The sequence below is a fragment of the Tympanuchus pallidicinctus genome, unplaced genomic scaffold (assembly GCF_026119805.1).
Source record: "Tympanuchus pallidicinctus isolate F22 unplaced genomic scaffold, pur_lepc_1.0 scaffold36, whole genome shotgun sequence".
NCBI classification, from domain to species: Eukaryota; Metazoa; Chordata; class Aves; order Galliformes; family Phasianidae; genus Tympanuchus; species Tympanuchus pallidicinctus.
Window position 1 is genome coordinate 1,892,405 of NW_026294754.1, and position 5,030 is coordinate 1,897,434.

Below are 5,030 nucleotides of genomic sequence, written 5' to 3' on the forward strand. Positions count from 1 at the left end.
CTTTAACCTAGCTATTGATTTATCTACACCCACACACACATACACACCTACACATATATACGAAGAAAAGTTGCATTATTCAATAGACTGGCACAGCAATAAGAGATACACTAGTGTAAATGGCAGCAGCTCCAGCAGATGAACCAAACCCAACCACCACCACCGTGTCCACACCAAAGCCACCACGGCGACTTGATGTCCCTCGGAGTGCTCCAGTGGCACTGGAGGAGGCCGTCGTGTCTCCTGCTGCTGAAGGAGCCAGGTGGGCAGAGGGGGAGTGCAATGTGAAGACAGGAGGCATTTCTGGGAGCACTGGAGCCAGCGACCAAGCAGGATGAGAACGTGCTTTGGAGCATCGTGATGACCTGCAAGGAGAGAAGACGTATCTCTGTCTCCTTTCTTGGAGGCCCTGTGATCTGCAAAAGTAGTTGTTGTTGTTTTTTTGCCAAATACCCTCCAAAGGGTATTGAAAAATCTTGAGTCTTTCCTCCTGATTCACAATGGTCTGAGTTGGAAGGGATCCCTAGAGGCCATCTGGTCCAAATCCCCCGCGATGAACAGGGGCACCCACAGCTCCCTTGGATGCTCTGTTTCGGCCATTTCCCTTCTTTGCATGTCGTTTTTGGAGGACCCACCTGCTGACAGCATGAAGGGGAGCCAGGGGCATGGGGTGGTGGCACAAATTTAGGTCCAACAGCACCAAAACTGCTTCTCATGCTGTGGGGGTGGAGGAGGTGCCACTCGATTGCTGGTACCACCTCTTTCTGTCCCCCTGTCCCCCCTGCAAGAATGTAACCTCCGGCACTCGCCGCTCGCTGGCTCTGAGGCTCCAAACACTGCACTAACGAAGCGTGTCATTATGCTCTATATTTATCTATATCCTACATACTATCTTCTGGGCTGTATTCACAGGAGGAGCATCTCCCAAAGGGCAAACAGGGCCATTCCTGCAGCACGGAGAGGAGGGAGTGCAGCAGCATCTCTCTCCCCCAGACTGGAAATAGCTTTGGGGGATTTTCAGGTCGTTTGGGTACATGTATTTATCCCCAGTTTCTTGTTTTATTCTGTTTTGATAAATCTATTTATTTGGAGATCCGGATCTGTCGGATCAATCTGATTAAAGCGCCTTTTTGATTCACCCTCCAGTGCCAGCTCTCCTTTCCGCATCCGTTTTGGCAAGAGGGGTGCAGAGGGCACCCCAATCTTTTGTGGGGTGGTTCCCCTCTCACTGGGGCATAGCAGGGTTTGGGGATGATGCTTTGGCTGCGTGGATTCGGAATCTTTGCAGACCCCTTACCCAGCAGGGATTTACAGAGCCTTGCCCACCTCCAGGGCATCCCCTGCCCTAGAGCAGCTCTAAGCCTGATTCCAGATGGGCTGCAGTTGATTTGGGGCTGAAAACCAAGCCCAGGGCTGGCAGCAGGGATCGAGTGAAGGCTGGGGGCAAATTCAGGCCAGGAAATGGGAGGTTCTGGCATGCTGGACTGCTGCCTAAGAAAGCTGCAAAGTGAGTGCATGTGCTGCTCTTGGAGAGGTGACTGGGCTGTAAAAGGCCCAGTGTGAGCAGCTCCCACCTTGGGACATCAGTGCTGTCCTGTTTGCTCTTTGCTGCGCTCCCAGAGACCAGGAGTTGCTGCCATGGGGTTGAGATGTGGACAGAAATCTGTGCTCATCCCAAGGATGGAGGATCAGCACTGGGGCAGCAGGCAGGTAGCAAAGCAGCTGCAGCGGAGCATCTAAGGGCCAGTGGAGCACCGTGACATCATCCAAGTGACGGGGCCCATCTGATGCTCTGAGCTACATCCCTGGGGTGAAGGCATAGTCATTCAGCACTGCCAAAGGAGGATGCTGCCTGCCCCAGCACAGCCTGACCCCTCACTCATCACTCTCATTAACTCACGCTTCTGTGCTTCTAATTAAAGTGAGTTGAGGGCCAATTGATGCTCATTTACCGGAAGAAGTCGGCATTGGAAATGAGGATGCTCAGCTGGGTTCCTTGGAATGGGTTCATTCCTGGGGGACACAGCACAAACCCTGCGCTGTGCAGCTCAGATGAGGTTTCCTATGGATATCTCTATGGTGCTGAGCCTCACGTAGGTTTCCAAACCCACCTCTGGGTTGGAAATCAGCTACGGAGCCCCTTCACTGTTCCCAGATGGGTGACAGGTGGAGATTGGGACCAGCTGCTCCATGGCCAGCAGAAATGTCACCTGTGAGGAGCAGTGTCACAGGAACCTGCCTGGGACCATTTCTCTTCCATCCCTAAGTAATTTCTGCCTGGATTATGGTGTGCTGGACTTCATCCCAGCCAATGCACCCTGGATCCCTGCTGAGCTCTGCCTTGGGCAGGTAGATTTAGAGACTGGCAGTGAGGTTCAGCAAGGAATGTCTTTGGAGAGAGGTTTCATGGAGATGCAAATGGAGTTGGGGACAGGGATGGATGATGAGATGGGGATGACGGGGGTGGGGACGATGGGGATGATGGAGATGATGGGAATGATGGCAATGCAGACTGGGGATGGTGATGGAGAAACATCTCCATCCTGAGACAGTTCCCTCCAAGAAATGCTGCTGCCACTTTGTCCCTTGTATAGAAGCCCAGCTGACATTGCATAGGCCAAGACGCTGGTGCAATGGCCCCAGGATGGACTGAGTGCACTCTGCCCTTGCCACTGTGCTTGCACTCAGTCCTAGTCGTGGTGCCATGTGTACTAAAGGAAGACCTGGAATTCCTCAGGGATGCCATTTGCATGCTGTGATTTTCCCATCCTCCCAGAATTTTCCTTATCCCCCAGATCCATTGCATCCCCTGCCCCTGGCTGCCTACCAGTGGCATCCCATCTTTTCCTCTGTCAGCTGTTCCCCAGCCATCAGGCTTCATGCCACTGCCCACTCTGTTGTTGTGAGTTAGACTTTTAGTTATCCCTTTACTGCAGCCCAGTGTTGGGACGCTGTCATAAAAGACACCCCATAAATTTTATACTGAACAATAAAACATTTCTGTGTTGGCTGCTGTTCCCTCACTCATTGCAGCAGCATGGACTGAAGGGTGGAGCTGGAGGAGTTCACAGCTTGCCAAGCCCCAGTCTCAGCTGCTGGCTCCTCACAGCCTGGTCAGGGCCTCACTGATGCTTTTTGGGTGGTTTGGTTGGAGGAATGGTGCTGGAGCAACACTGGTGGGATCTGAGGGATGCAGCCACGTCTGGTGTAGAACAGCTTCTGTGCACCCAAGGAGAACCCAAAACATCCCCTCTGCTTCCTGCATGAGGCAGAAGGGCTTCTTATCCATCTGCTGGGCAACAGGGGGCTAGGGGTGGGCTCAACTCTCCTTCCAGATGACAGTGCCCATGGGCTTCTTAGGTGGGTTCCTTATGTTTCTGCATCCACCCCTCTCCACCCATCTACCCTTCTGTATCTGCCTACCCTCAGTCCATCCATCCTTCCCCATCTATCTTCCCTTCTCCATCTGCCCATCCATCTGTGCATTCATTCATCCTTCTCCAATCCATCTACCCTCCTCCACTCACCCTTCTCCATTCATCCTCAGTCCATCTACCCTTCTCCACCCATCCACCCATCCACCCATCCATCCATCCACCCATCCATCCATCCATCCATCCATCCACCCACCCATCCATCCATCCATCCACCCATCCATCCATCCATCCATCCATCCATCCATCCATCCATCCATCCATCCATCCATCCATCCATCCATCCATCCATCCATCCATCCATCCATCCATCCACCCATCCATCCATCCATCCATCCATCCATCCATCCATCCATCCATCCCCAGCCATCCATCCTTCCCCATACATCTTCCCTTTCCTACCTATCCTTCTCCACTCACCCTTTCCCATCTTTCTCCACTCACAACCTTTTGGACCCTCCATCTTTGATTTCCCCACATTTCTCCCTCACAAAACATCCCAGAGGAGCACTGGGGATGCATGCAGAGCCACGAGGGTTGGGGACAACCTCTGCACATAGCACTGCTGGAGATGTGATGGAGGGGGACTTTGGGTGGGGTTGACTGCTGTGGTGGTGTTCTGCAACAGTGTCAGTGTCGCATCAGACCTGGCACCCCAGGACCATGCCCTAATGACCGTGCCTTCCTGCAGGGTCCTCTCTGAGGCTGTTTTCCCTGCAGGGGCACTGCTGGGGATTAGCTCTTTTAATTGGATCAGCAGCTGCTGCTTCACAGCTTGCACTTCACATCACCTCCTTCTCCCCCTCCTTCTCCTCCTCCTCACGTCACTGTGCAGGAGTCAGGACGTTCCCTCCAGATCCTGGAGATGGGGTCGGTTTTAGGGTCGGGCTTTCTGCAGGGGATTTGTGCTTGTGCTTTGGACTGCAGGGGACATCTCACGGGTCCCACTACCCCCTCCTCTGCAGCCTCAACCATGTGGACACCAACCCCGCCATAACTTGAGGTCAGGGGGTGGGGGACCTCCCCCATGTGCCATCTTCTGCTGCACAGAGCAGAATGTTCTTATTCCAGAACATCTCCACACCTTGGTGCTTTCTTTACAGTCAGACCATCTTCCTTACAGCTCCTGAAGGAGCTGTAAGGGTAAGCTGTAAGGGGTTTGAAGGCCTGTCGTGGGATGGTTTGGCTGCTGGTGACTCATGTTGCATTTCTGATAATGCAGTGGCACAGACTGCCTAGGGAGGTGGTGGAGTCATCAACCCTGGAGATGTAACAGAACTGTGGAGATGAAGGACATGATCAATGCGAGCGGGTTTGGGCTGGGCTTGGGGATCTTGGAGGCCTTTTCCAACCTCAGTGATTCCATGATTCTGTGAGTGGGCTGTGGTGGGATGGGTCAATGATTGGACTTGAGGAACCAGCTGGCTTTCTGCTCACAGGTTTTACCCACATCAGACAAAGTCCAGACTGGTTCTGTTTCCTTCTTGTGGGTAAACCAAGTGAAATGTGGCTGTGTTCCTTCTGGGGAAGGTAGGACAGAGCAAAGGACATCAGCAGGGTTACATGGAGAGGTCATGAAGAGCCCTGTCCTTCCCA